Source organism: Cupressus sempervirens, chromosome 9, assembly GCF_028749045.1.
Source record: "Cupressus sempervirens isolate cs-2001-9-10 chromosome 9, ASM2874904v1, whole genome shotgun sequence".
Classification (NCBI taxonomy): Eukaryota; Viridiplantae; Streptophyta; class Pinopsida; order Cupressales; family Cupressaceae; genus Cupressus; species Cupressus sempervirens.
Window position 1 is genome coordinate 457,221,737 of NC_143126.1, and position 16,275 is coordinate 457,238,011.

The window sequence follows — 16,275 nt, forward strand, 5'->3', positions numbered from 1 at the left end:
AGAGAGTCTGCATCCATGTGTTGTACCAGTAGTATTAACACCAAACAAGAATGAAGAATGGAGGATGTGCATAGATTATCATGCAATCAACAAGATCACAATCAAGTATAGATTTCCATTGTTAAGGATGGATGATATTATGGACTATTTGAGTGGAGCTAAGTATTTCACAAAGATAGATAAAGAGTAGGTATCATCAAATTTGTATCCAAGAAGGTGATGAGCGGAAGACTACTTTCAAGACAAAAGAAAGATTGTTTGAATGGTTAGTCATGCCTTTTGGGCTAACCCATGCATCGAGCACTTTCACATAGCTCATGAATGAGGTACTAAAGGAGTTTCTAGGTAATTTTCTCATAGTTTACCGAGATGATATATTGATCTTTAGTAAGACATTGGAGGAGCATTTGATCCATATTTGCAAGGTGTTTGATAATTTTAGGGTAGAAAAGTTGTTGATAAACCTGAAGAAGTGTAGTTTTGTAAAGAAGTTGGTGTACCTGGGATTTGTATTCTCAATAGAAGGTCTAAAAATGGACCCACAGAAAGTGAAGGCTATCCTTGAATGGCCTACTCCAAAGAGTGTGACAGAGGCAAGATCTTTTCATGGACTAGCTAGTTTTTATAGAAAGTTCATAAGAGGTTTTAGCAATATTTGTGGACCCTTGACTGAAACAATGAGAGGGGATAGGAAAGAGTTTAAGTGGACTGTAGGAATAGATAAGAGTTTTAATCTATTGAAACAAAAAGTTACTGAGCAGCCTATTTTAGCACTTCCTAATTTTAACAAGGTGTTTCAAGTAGACAGTGATACTAGTGGTACTACAATAGGAGTTTTTATGAGCCAAGAGGTAGACCTATTGCTTATTTTAGTGATAAGTTGAAAATGCAAAAATAAAATATTATGTTTATGATCAAGAATTTTATGCTATAGTTCAAGCATTGAAGAATTTGAGACAACATCTTCTTCCTAAGGAGTTTTTTTTGTATACTGATCATCAAGCTTTGTAATATTTGAATAGTCAAGGTAAATTGAACCAAAGGCATCTAAAGTGGGATGAGTTTTTGTAGAGTTATACATTTTTTTTGAAACACAGGAGTGTGAAGTGTAATAGAGTTGCAAATGCTCTTAGTAGAAGACACCTTTTGTTGATAGAAATGCAGATAGATGTGGTTGGGTTCAAGGAACTCAATACTTTGTATCCAAATGATCTTGATTTTGGTGAAGCATGAAAAGCTTGTACAGAACCTATTACACTTGATAGGACAAAGTGGTTGGATTTCATGATCTAAGATAGTATGTTGTTCAAAGGAACCCAATTGTGCATTCCTAGAAGTTCAATGAGAGAGAATCTCATCAAGGAGAAGCATAGTGGAGGATTGGCTGGACATTTTGGTAGAGACAAGACCATTGCTTTAGTTGCTAAGAATTATTATTGGTCATAGTTGCAACAAGATGTGAAGAAGTTTGTACAAAGTTGAAGAGTATGTCAAATGGTGAAAGGAGTGAAGTAGAATACAGGGTTGATCAGCCATTACCTATACTAGAGAAGCCATGGGAGGATGCCAGCATGGATTTTGTTCTTGGATTATCGAGGATAAAGCACGAGCATGATTCTATTTTTTTGGTGGTTGACAGCTTTTCAAAGATGTTACATTTTATTCCTTGCAAGAAGACTAGTGATGTTGTTCATGTGGTAGATTTATTTTTCAAAGAAGTGGCGAGATTACATGCTCTTTCAAAGAGTATAGTTTCAGATCGAGATACTAAATTTGTTGGGTATTTTTGGCATACATTGTGGAAGAAATTGAAGAAAAATTTGAAGTTAAATTCATCACATCATCCACAGGCTGATGGAAAAATAGAAATTGTGAATCAGAGTTTGAGAAACTTGCTAAGATATTTGGTTGGAGACAAGCCAAAAGGATGGGATATGATTTTACCATAGGAAAAATTTGCATATAATAATTCTATCAATAGGAGTACTGGTAAATCACCATTCTAGATTGTATATGGGAGTAGCCCCATAAATACTTTTGAATTGAGGCAGTTGGATAAAGGAGAGATAAGTAGTGTTGAAGGAGAAGATTTTGTTGAACATTTGAAGAACATCCATGAGGAGGTGAGGAAGCACATCATAAAGATGTGTACACATTATAAGGCTAAGGTGGATGTGAAAAGAAGATTTAAGGAATTTTAGATTAGAGATGAAGTCATGGTTCATTTGAGAAAGGAGTGTTTTCCAGTGAGTACATATAATAAGCTGAAGAAGAAGAAGTTTGGACTGTGCAAGATAATGAAAAGGCATGATTATGAAAATGTGTATGAAGTGGAGTTTCTTGTTGAATTGAACATTTCACCAGTATTTAACATTTTAGATTTGATAGAATATTATGAAGGAGGTGATGGGGATGAAGTTACAGAAGGCAGTGGAGTATTCTAGCAGCTAATTTAGCTACAAAGGAGATTGAGGAGATACTGGATAGTCATGTTGACAGAAGTACTAGGAACAGAACTAATGAGAAATATCTGGTCAAATGGAAAGGGAGGCCAATTAAGGATTCATCATGGCTAGCAAAGGAGGAGGTTAAACATCTTTCTTTTCCTCTGAACACCTGACGTGACTGGTTCACTTCTCAAATTACCCCATGTGTTTGATGCAAGAGCATCCTGGGTGTAAGTGGAATCTTGAATCATCCAAAAACATTTTTATTTCAATCTTTACTATTTTAATAAGGACTAGTAGACAGGGTGGTTACTTTTTATGGGAACTTGCTATTTTTAGTAAGTTTTTCATATGAGCTCAGAATGTTCTCATTTTTTACAAGAAGGTTCATTTTAGAGTTGTTAGCCTACCATAAAAATCTCATTGCTCCAACTTAAGTATCAAAGAAGTTATTGGGGATTTTCAATGGAAATTTTTGTAGAAAAATCTTTAGGCTCACTATTGGAGGCCTTAGAATGCCTAGATGAGGTTTAAAACTCTGATACAATGGCGCTTGTGCAGTTTTGAGCCTATAGACCATGTGCTGGCATTTCCAAAAAGTGGTTATAATAGCCAATCAGAGCAACAGTTTGGGATTTATGGCCTTCTGAAGTTGGACTACCAAAATTTCTAAAATAATTTGTCAAAGATGTATTTAGCCAACTCTATATGTATTTTTAGGGTCTTTCAGCCCTAAGTATTAAGTTTGAGCATCTAGAACCTTCCTGGGTAGCATAAAATTGCCTATTTAAGAAAGGTCCTAACATTGTTTAGGACAAATCTGGGTGGTAGTTCGCAGTTTAGTCTTGTAGATTAGTATAATGAAGGCACCTATGTGGGTTAGCATATTGTACTTGTGAATTCTGTAATTACGCATTTATGGTGCAAATAAGAAGGTCATGTTTTGTTCTTGCATTTTTTATTGTTTCTTTGTTTCTGTTATGTGTTTATGGTATTAAGGGGAGCACCCTTCATCAGATTACAAAACTTGGTTAGACATTATGCAAATTTAGTAGAGTAGAAAATCATTTGATTGATGAAGAGGATTTGAATTAAGTATGATGATGAAAGAGATGATAAGTGTTGGTATTCAATGGGTACTTTAATGAGATAGATTATGACAATATAATTTTGGTTTGATTGTTTACAATCATGTAATGATATGATTAAATGATAAAGATCATGTATATGTAAGACAATTTGGGCACTAAATGAAGGAGCACAATATTAACCAAGCTACTATAGTTGGCATCAAGCACATAGCAAAGAAGAATTGAATTTTAGTGTTAATTGAGTAATTTCAATGTTAACCAAGTAATATATTTCCCAAGTAAAATTGTAGTGTTCACCAAGCATGAACAAGAATAACAAGTTAAGAAAAGATTAATATGAAGGTGGTGTTCAAGAAGATCAAAGGATAAAATCAAAGTTAGTCATGAGATCTACTACTGGAGAAATGTAATGGAGATATGATGAAGGATATTTAACAGAATGGAGATGAGCACAAAGTTAAATGAATAACTATTTTCCAAGTGACTAAATTCATTGAATTTGAGATCTACGATCCTGATTAAGTAGAAAAATCTAAAAGATTCTAGAAGGAAGAAGCTACCTATTTAAGGAGGTGAACGAGACAATTTTTGGTTACTAGTAATGTTGATTATTTTTTGATTAGTTGTTGATGTTGTGAAGTGAAAAAGAAAGAATAATATGGATGGCGAATCGAGTAGAATAGAAGTGCAAAGATCAAGCAAGAGGAATTGTTAAGTGATAGTTTAAGAGTGTGAATCAGCCAGTAAGATATTAGAAGGAAAAGACAGTGTGATTTAGAGATCTAAACAATCATGGTAGTGCTAAACCTATCAGATCACTGACCTATTACTTTCTTACCATTATAGAAAATAAAATATATTAATCAATTGGACCTAACAATTCTTTGAAATCCTATATGGTAGCATCGATTGGTGATGTTTGTAAGTGCTTTAGAGTAGGTTGCTCTATAGAAATTCCAAGGAGTGATAAATTCTTGATGATTTTTGGTTAAAATCCTCTAATAGTGTGCCTACACTTGAGAATGCTTTCAAGACTTAACTAATCATTGGTAATCCAAAGAAAGAAATGAGAAGCAAGATGAAAGTGAGTTAGAATTAGAAGATGATATGGATGAAATTGAAGCATTTCTTGCAAGGTAGTTACAGAGAGGTATTTAGGTAAATTACCTTTGAAATCTTTTAAATGCAATGAGGTAGGTCATATTTATGAAATATATCCTAACAAGAGGAGTGACATAAATGATAACAAGGATGACAAGTATAGAAAGAACAAAGACTACAAGGAAAAAGGGAATAAATCATACTACATACTAAGGAAGAGCACATGGAGTCATACACTGAAGATGAGAAAGATAGAGTAGAAGTGGTGTATGATGTTGTTAAGGAAGACCCTAATGAAGAAAGCTATGAGGATGATAAAGCTCTTATTTCACATATTAATAAGAATATTACATGGATCATTGATAGTGGATGCTCACATCACATGACTGGAAACATTAGTAAGTTTTTCAAACTCGAGGAATGTGATGGTAGAATTGTTAAATTAGAAAATTATATTCCATATCCAATGAAAGGTAGATGCTCTTTATTGTTGAATGAAAAAATCAAACGTGATGATGCATAATGGGTGCAAGGAGAAAAATATAAATTGTTGAGTATTTCTTGATTGAATAATACAAGTCATAAGCTAGAATTTCATAATAGAAAAATCAAGATCTATAATGATGGTGGATATTTGATTGGTACTAGAGAGAAAACAAAAGGTAATCTATTTTATCTTGATCCTACCATTGATACCTATTTGTTCGTAAAAGTTGGTAATTGTTCTAAGATAATGATTGTCATGTTTATGAAGTTGAAGTCACATGATTTTGATATTTTAAAATGATACAAATCTAGAATTGAAAAAGAAATTAGAAAACAATTAAAATGCTTGAGATCCGATAGAGGTGATGAGTTTATGTCTATTGAATTTACTAACTTTTGTGTTGATCATGAAATTAAGAGACAATTGTTAGAACTGAGGACACAAAAAAAAAATAGGATTTTTGAAAGAAGGAATAGGTTAATTGTTTATTTTGAAAAAATTTTGCTAATTGATTAAATGTTTTGGAGAGAAGTCATTAGCATTGCAATTTACGCTCTCAACTAAAGAAAGGAACAAACAAGACACCTTATGAACTTTGGTATGGTCATACACCTAATGTGAGTTATTTGGAAGTAGATATTACATTCATTACGATGTAAGGAATGGAAAATTTGATTCTAAATGTGATGAAGTTATTTTCCTTGGTTATTATTCTAAAAACAAAGCCTATAAATGTTTGAACAAGGCTACTAACATAATGATTCAAAGTGCAAATGTTTTGATAAGTTTATAGAAAAGAATGATGAGGAAAGCCAAAATTAACTTGATGGTTACAAAAAAAAAATTGTTTGTGCATTAATCTTCTTCTAGTGTAATTCTTGAGCAACAAAAGAGAGCCATCGAGCATCAATATGCAGTACCCGATCCACAAATAGAACAACCGAGTAGAATTCTTCATCCCAATCTAATGAAGATAATATTTGAAATAAATGAACAAAACATGTGCTAGAAAAATATGTGAGAAGGAACCATTAAAGTGAAAAAATAATTGGAGATAAAAGTTTTGGAGTCACGACAAAATGTAAGTTTAAGGACAATACATGTTTGATTGATGAGTTTTTACCAAAAATTGTGAAAGCTAGACTTGACAATGAAGACTAGATTAATGCAATGAATGAAAAGATTGATGAGATTGAGAAAAAAAATATATGGAAACTAGAACCAAGACCAGCTAATAAGAATGTGATTAGAACAAAGTGGAATTTCAAAAACAAACTAAATGAGAACTGTAAAGTTGTGAGGAACAAGGCTAGATTAATTTGCAAAAGGTTATGCCCAAGATGAAGGAATTGGCTATGGTGAGATGTTTTACCTTATTTATAGATTGAAGGAGTTTGAAATTTGTTAGCATGTGCTACTTAAAATAAATTCAAATTATATCAAATGGATGTTAATTCAGTATTTTTGAATGGAATACTTGAAGAGGAAGTCTACATAAAATAACTTGAAGGATTTGTTGAGCTAGTTCAGAGGAACCTAGTTTGTTTTGGCTCTTGATTTAATGCAATTTAAATAACCAAGAGGCTAAAAAAAATATTCCTAAGGGTAGCCTAATCCTATTATCAACATACTTGAAAAGAATTAGGGTCAACTAACAAGGAAACACTTTCCTTCTACACTTTAGGCTTTGCAATACCTAGGTGGGTAAACCTTAGATTCACACAATATTATTAGTGGTGAAACATATTATAGAATCCATTAAACAAATAATATCATATCAATGCATCAACTATGAAGAGAGTTTCCAAAATGATAGCTAATCACATGTTGAACTCACATCTTCAAGGAGCATGAGTTGTGGAACTCATAACCTACAACTACAAACATAAGGGAAATAGATTTTGAATTTGATTTAAAAAAACACATATGTGATAACAAAGAATGAAAACATCAATTTGAGATAAATGCCTTATCTATGAGGGCATGGAGTCATAAAAATATACAACAAAGTAACACAAATTTATGAGATAGCTTTGGATCTCTAAAGTATTTCCTTACAACTCTTCATAGTTGTGATTTCAAATCAATGTTCTTATCAAATCCACCTATAGAATTAGTAAAACCTTTACCTGTATCAAGAAAATTAATCAATCCCAAGTATTGAGGCATGAAATATGGATCATGCATCTCACAAAAAGACAATGAACAAACATAACACTTTGTTTTATTTTATTCAAACTTTACTAATTTATAGAGATGGAGAGAACTAAGATGAAACTCTTCTCTCATTAAAACATAGAATACCCTTGATTTACAATTATATGTGACTCAATAACTCAAACCCATAATAGACACAAACAAAAAAAATTTATTTTCTCATCAAATGTGTACAATATATTGCTCACACATAGACAAAATGTTGAGAATTTTGAAATTCGGGCTAAGAGCTTGCTCAAGCAACTGGAACCAACCCTATACAATGAGAGAAAATAAAAATATATAAGAGAAAGATTATGGGAGTATTTGATCTTTTTATGCCAAATGTCACCTTTAAACTCATCATTTCATTAAAAAAACTCATGAAAATATCTTCAAATGATGAGAGAAAAAATTGGAAAGAGAACTCAAACTAATAACAAAATCCCTACTAAAAGTCCCATCAAATGGTTTCAATAATAAGGTAAACCCAATGGAAAAAACCTCTCTAGATTCAAAGAAAACTCACTTGATAGTTCAGTCAAATGATGCCTACAACTTCCACTTAGAATCCATGAAAAAGCTAAAAGAATAGTTGAGAAACCCCTGATTGAACATACTAGAAAATATTTCTTCCACTTAGACTTGCACTTATTTCACCAACAAAATCAAAATAAAAATATTCTCTCCTTTTTGGTGATATATAACACTTGCATATTTTGACATTGTCTGCTATATGGTTACTCCTTTGTGAGAAAATCCCCTCTACTAGTACAAAAATCCCTTTATTGTTCAAAACATCACAACAAAAAACCCCCTTTGTTGGTAAAACAAACATCAAGAAAAATATCACAAACCCCTTTGATTTTCCTAACGTTCTTTCTATTTATTTGGCCTTTACATTAAAACAAACTCCTTTTATTGTATATTTTAAACTATACAAATAAAACATTCATCTTCTTAAAAAAAAGAATACATGAGCTTAAAAAATATAATGAATTTAAAATGTTTGTGCATGTCTCATGTGATTAGCCCAGAAAAACCAATATAACTTCATCCCTCATTGTGTGTAGGCCCTACAACTTTTAACTCCATATTTGATTTCTTTCTTATTAAATTTCTTCAATATTACAATTTGTGTGCACGTCACAATCATGAGAACCCTTTTTAAATTTTAAGAAATTGTTTGACACTTTATCCATCCTATGTGGGCTCCACCTTTATCTAGGGTAGGATTCTTTGAAATTAGAATGAATGCTCATCTTGTGGAAGTATTTTATTGTTTTAATTGAAACTATTAATGCAATGCCTCTTTCCCCTCAAATTACAAATCTAGTCAACTTATCAACTCACTACAAGTGACACATGGAATTCATTGATTTTCTCACATAATCCCACTCATTTTTCAAGTCATCTCAACTAGGTGACCCACCACATCACTACACATGGTGCCTCCTAATTAGCCAAACCAAACACCTTATAATCCCCTACCAACTGGGCCTTACAAACATGTTCCACATTGTCACAAACCCATAATAGATTTCATGGACCCACCATTCTCATTAAGGCTTTGAGACTGAGTTCTATGCATTTGAACTCACCATGTCACTATCTCATTTCAAATGCCATGTGGAATCTCATCATGAAGCCATGATGAATTTTGTGAGCCCACCATCTCATTGCCACATTGCAACATATTGATACGTATTTTCCCTCGATGACCTTGGCCATCATGTCACCTGTCTCTCTCTGGTTCATTGTCAAGATACACATGTCATCTCTATGTCATGGCACGCATTGATCAAAATTAACCTTTAGTTATGCTAAACCTCATCATATGGGCCCCACATGAAAATTCTCCACCATATCATAAGACATCGTCTTTGACATCTGTTAGAAAAGTGTCCTGGTATAAAAATTAAAAATATAGTATCCACACAATACATGTGTAACATATCCCATATATGCCTCAAAGGGTCCCTCTTTCACATGGTGGATACACATGCATACTTCTTGAAAGAGAAAACATTCACAAGCATTTTTGTCATGCAACTATCATCGATCATTAACTAAAACATGTGATGTATCTTTTACCATTGGCAACCTCTGCTAGGTCAACATCTTGTGGACCACCTACTACTATGGGTTGCAAGATGTGTTGGAACTTAGTAACGGCTAAGCCAAGAAAACCCTCTACAAATCACACTCAGATGATTCATATCATTAACTTTCCACGAGAATTTTTCTTTGCATAGTGATGCTCCTCATAGCTCACTTCCCAAGTGATATCTAATCGAAAGAATTCTCAAGTTTGAGCTTTCAAATCACTATGTAGATATCTGTGTAGACTATAGCTTCACATGGGCACCCTCACTTAGAAAATGTGGAAACATCTTACTAGTTTTCATATACATTAGGTTGAGGGGATTTATTTTAGAATGCATTAGTATTTATCTTTGATATGTGCCTCTTGTTTCAGCACCCCTCAAGTTGTCAAAACAATGTCTCCCTACTATTGACAAGTGAATTTTTTCAAGAAGCCATGTGATCATTTGGCATTTTGGGCTAAGAGATTTATATAGTGGAGGGAGGCTAGAAAAATCCATTTCTTTTCCTATATTTTAGTGGGCAGACTTGGAAGAAAATTTAATATTGGAGGTTCTTATCTTTGGACACTCTCATGATAAGATGTGTAGCTAACCTATGGATCAAGTTCCATTTTATAAGTTGAAATTTTTGATAAGTAGAAAATGGAAAATTGTACAAGAAAGAAGAGTTGAAATTAAATATCATTATGAGTTTATTGGGGTGCTCGCATTGGATCCCAAGTTGATTGTATTACCATCTAGTATGCACATATCATCATTGTAGATCAAATGGTGTATGAGATCATACATACAGTGAATAATTAATAGAGGAAATTAAATATACTAGGAGGTCCCACAAGGAACACTTGTTGAGGTCCATGTTAGAAATGATACTTCCTATGAATTGTTGTCTAAAGCCTTTTCATGATAATATTTTCTAAAAATTCTTCACATTCTCCAATCAAATGATTATTCATCATATGAAAAGAGCTACTATGAAAGTTCTCACACATATCAGGCTAATTTGCATTTATGTCTTCATCAAAGAGGTTAGAATTACTTGAGAATGCATTGATAATATTGTCAGAAAACTCATCAGCATGAAAAGAAAAATTAGAATCAAAACTAGATTCATTCTTAGCAACGCTCTCTTCATCATATGAATCACCACATTTATTCACATATGCATTGGAACTACTGTCACAAACATCTTCAAAATCTGATAAAGAGTGCTTTGGTTTTTTATTGCTTTCAACATCAAACCTTATGAGAATGACTTCATTAGAAGTAAACTCATTAAGAGAAAATGAAGAGATCTCTCTAATGGCATTTGAAACTTTCAAATGTGATTTAATGTGTATATATGTATTGAATGCATTGCCAACATCTAAAACTCTATGCTCCTATAAACTCTCCTCTTCACCATGTATATGCAGAAATGAAAATATTGGAGAATTGGGATCAACATTAGCATTTGCACTTGAAGTGTTAGAAACAATAGTCCACCAATATAACTGGGGGTGGGGGGTGGGGGGGTGGGGGGTGAATCAGTTATGTGAAAATTAAATAAATTATCCTCTTTAAACAATCTTGATCAATCAACCAATGTAATAACTATAAAGAGATGCTCATACACAATTACACCAGATATGTTGACTAGGGAAACCCTTGATCAGAGGGAAAACCCCAATGGGAATGATGCCCACAAAATGATGTAGTAATATGAATATTCCTTGTTAGAGGATGGACCATGTTAAGAGTCTATTACAACATTTAGTATAAAGAGCCCCTGTTAGGAGACTTTGAATCCCTATTAGGAGATTCCAACTCTATTAGGACTTGTTCCAACCCTATTAGGAGTTGTGCAAGGCAGCTGAACCCACTGTCCAAATATCTTCTGGATCATATCAATGAACCCATTTTCCAATTGACCTTAGTACTATTCCTTTTAGAATAATATATGTGTAACAGGCTTTTACTTCTTCCTCTATCTAGTATGTCATACTTCTTCACCTTTAGATCATGCAATCAGATCTAAAACACTATGATCAATAATAGTAACCCTTAAGGTCACCTACATGCATTAGTATGTCACTCTATTATGTTGCTTAGTAATTCACAAGTCTTCTTCACTTCCATATCTCTAAAATATGGAAAACATCTTTCCTTTATACCACACTTAATTAATAAATCCTTGAGTCAACCTCATACTTCATTATCATACATTAATTAAATGAAATACACATTTAATTAATGTTTTCACCTCATAGTTATACACAAACTTTCACACGCCTGACTTCTGTACATGCACACTCTCTGATGTCATCAACAATCAGTAAACTATCTCCATTTCATTGCACAACCCTTCATTATAATTGTAACGAGTTGTAGTAATCATGCAATAGGAACTACTTTCCTGATACTCTATTTTGATACAGTTCTATGTAAATCAATCATATCTTATGTACACTGTCGATTCAAATTCTATGCACTTTCCCATGTAGCAAATACACAATGTAGTATGTGTTGGAAATTGTGCATCAGCAAATAAGTAATATAATGTCCTCAATACAAATATCACAGTTTGCTGCTCTGTCAGTCTTTTACAAACTTATTACTATGTTGTCATCAATGAAAAACACAGTTATAAATACATCATAACAATGTTTTGCAATGTTCCCCCATAGCACGAGCATTCATGCTAACATGAAGTCACACTATGATTCTCATAGAAACTTATGGGTGCTAGTGGAAAAGAGATTGAATGATCCTTAGATGCATACCTTTTGAAATCACAAGCCAATAGTGTTAAAATCTCCTCACTACTTGGCGATACTTCATAATTAGTTTCTTCTTCTTAGTTGCAAGCATGAATTTATTCATGTGGAACATTCATAGCAACAATAACATTAAAACTATAACTACTTGGCGATACTTCATAATTAGTTTCTTCTTTTTAGCTACAAGCATGAATTTATTCATGTGGAACATTCCTAGCAAAAATTACATTAAAACTATAATATGAAAAATTAGAGACATTATTACAACATATTTCCTCTTCTTTACTTGAGATTACACTCAAAATCTCATCAAATTCATGCTCATCACAAGAAGTATTGTTCTCACTACTATTACACTTATCTTCCTCTTCAATCATGCTATCATAAGATTCATCATTAGTCACATAATCATTCTCTTCATTCTAATTGTATTCATCCATTTCTTCAATTTGAGAGTCCTTGATGAAGGGTGCTCCCCTTAATACCATAAACACATAACAGAAATAAAGAAACAACAACAATTTGCAAGAACAAAATATGAGATTCTTATTATCACCGCAAATGCATAAATGCATAATTACAAAAGTCAGAATTACAATATGTTAAACCGAAGGGGCACCTTTATTATAGTAATCTACAAGACAAAGCTGCAAACTATCACCCAAAGTTGTCCTTGACAATGTTTGGGCATTTCTTAAATAGGCAATTTTATGCTACCTAGGAAGGTTCTAGATAGTCGAACTGAATACCTAGGGCCTCCATACCCTAAAAATACATGTACATTTTGCCAAATACATTTTTGACATTTATTTTGGAATTTTTGGTCGACCCAACATCAAAAAGCCATAACTCTTGAACCATTATGTCGATTGGCTATTATAACCACTTTTCAGAATCCTCAGCTTCTGATCTACATGCTTGGATCAATGCAAGCACCCATCTATCGAGTTTTTGGGCCTCATATGGGCACATTTAGGCCTTCAATGGTGAGTGTGAAGTTTCTATACCAAAATTGCACACCAAAAATCTAGAATAAATCCATGAATACACATGATATGGTACTAAGCCTTAACTAGTAGTATGATATATCCAAGTTGAATAACTACCTCTGAAATTAGGACATTTCGAGTTCATACAACTAACTTACTAAGTAGAAAGCCCCCATAGACAATCGCTCTCATTAAGATGACCCTTATTCAAACAATTGAAATGAAATATTTTTGATTGATCCAAAATTGCTCTTACACCTAAGATGTTCCTGCATCATTCCTCTTCTTCATAAGCAAAAGACATATCATCATGAGGAGATATTCTTCCCTTCCTATGATTTTCATCTTTTCTATCATAGGATTCAATATAGTAACCATTTTCAAGTAGATAATTCCCAATCCTTTTCATAGACTTTTTAATATATTTTGCCCTTTCTAACCTTGCATATACCAACCAATTAACTCAATCATGCATAAAAGTACTTAAAAAAATAACAAGCCATGAGCATTCTATGGGTCTCAAAGAATTAGGGAGATTCATGAGTGCTAACTTGAACCTCATATAAAATTGAATCTCATTTTGACCTCCAACCCTTCCTACTTCCATTCTTATTAAAGTAATGACTTGGTCGTGAAGTTCAAATTTCAACAAGGAAATTTCTTCACACACACTTTTAAGACTTGGTGAATCATTTTCAAACCAAATATCTGAATCCATTTTATTCTTACACCTCTTACTCCTAATGTTGAAAATTCTTAAACATAGGTACTTACTTCTACCACAAATAATAAACATGAAAGACTCGCCAACTGTTGCAAACTTAACGAATCCATATTCAAGTCTTACAAAGTTCTAACACTCAAAATCTTTTACCACATCTAACAAATATAATAGGAAATTAAAGTAGTAGTTCTCCTCCAATACATTTCTCATACTTCCATCATAAGTTTAACAAGTTGAAAATTTGAAGTGTGACAAACTTACTTTGATGTGTTCCATTCACTTAAAGCTTCCAAGATGAGACTTTCTTGTCTTTTAGAACCTTGCAACCACTTCTCTTTCAAGAAGATTTGGAACTCACATACATATTTAAATTAGGATACAACCCCAAAAAAATCCTTTCATAATAAATTTGTAGCACTTGTAAGAGACTAGATTTTCCACCCAATGTGAAATCAAGATTGAATTTTCAATCTAAACTTGCACTGATATTACAAGGCTCAATTACATATGTGACACAAAAAAAAATGACATGAATTTTTTTCAATAACTCACAAACTTTTCTTTCAAAATGGAAGTCTCAAATAACATGTTTGTGTACTTCATTGGAAGACTTATTAGGTTACAATAAATCTTAAACTGATACGGATGCTACACAATTTTCCAACACAACTTTCATCATCTCTAGATATGGATTGTATTCACCTTCTCCAATAGATTCATCATTTTATTGGTTCTTGATTTAACAGAGTTTACATAACTGGGAAGTTTTAAAAAAAAAATCCTAAGGGTGGAAAACTCCTATTATTATCACAATTTAAAAGAACCTAGGCCAACTAACAAAGAAATAATGTCCTTCTATACTTCATGCTCTACAAGACCTAGGTGGGTAAACCTTGGATTCACATGATATAACCAATGTTGAAAAATATTCTAGAGTCCATTAAATAGATCATCTCATATTAAGGCATCAATTATGAAGAGAGATATCAGAATGATGGCTAATCACCTATTCAACTCACATCTTCAAAGAGCGTGAGATGTAAAACTCACAACCTACAACTACAAACATAAGGGAAATAGATTTTGAATTTGATTTACAACAAGATACATATATGTGATAACAAAGAAACATCAAGTTAAGAGTAATGCCTTATCTATGAGGGAATGGAGTCATAAAAACATACAATAAAGTAACACAAATGTATTAGATAGCTTTTGATCTATGAAGTATTTCCGTATAACCCTTCATAGCTATGATTTCAAATCAACCTTCTTATCAAATACCCATAGAATTAGTACATTACCCCTATCAAGAAAATTAATCAATCCCTTGGATTGAGGCATGAAAGATGGATTATTCTTCTCACAACAAGACAATGAAGAAACATAACACTTTATTTTATTTCATTTTGACTTTACTCATTTACAAAGATGGAGATAACAAAGATGAAACCCTTTTCTCATTAAAAATTATAATATCCCTCATTTACAATGACATACGACTCAACAAATCAAACCCACAATAGAAACAAACATAGACTCATTATTTTCTCATGAAATATGTACAATATGTTGCTCACACATAAGGAAAATGATAAAAAAATGGAAAGTTCGATTGAGATCTTGCTCAAGTAATTGGAACCGACCATGTACAATGAGAGAAAAGAACAAGATATGGGAGAAATAAGAAGGTAGGATTTGATATTTTCAAGTCAAATATCACCTTCAACTCCATCAATACTGAAACAAAGCCTCTAGCCTCTTACTTCAACTAAAAATGCAAAACAGACCTCATCATTTCAACAACAAACTCAAGAAAATATCCTCAAATGATAAGAGAAAAAAACTAGAAAGGGAACACAAAATGCTGATAAAATATCTTCTAAAAATCCCACCAAATGATTGCAATAATGAGGGAAACCCAATGGATAAAACCTTTGGGGATTAGAGAAAATCCACTTGATAGTTCAGCCAAAATGACTATTGAGAAACCCTTGATTGAACAAACTAGAAAATATTTCTTCCACTTGAACCTGCACTTATTTCACTAGAAAAATTAAAATTAAAGTATTCTCCCCTTTCTAGTGATATGTAACACTTGTATGCTTGGACATTATCTATTATGTTTACTCTTTTGTGAAAAAATTCCCTTTGCTAGTAAAAAATATCTCTTTGCTATTGTAAAACATCACAATGAAAAATCCCCTTTACTTGTGTTACCAGCCTTCCCGCCTTGTAACTTTTATTCTTTCATTTTATCTTTCTTGATGATTTCCTTGTAGATTTGGACCTTGAACTTGAACCTTTGTACCAATAGGTTCAAATTTCAAAGTTCAAAAGCTCAAGTTCTGTTAGTCTTATCGGCACATCTTG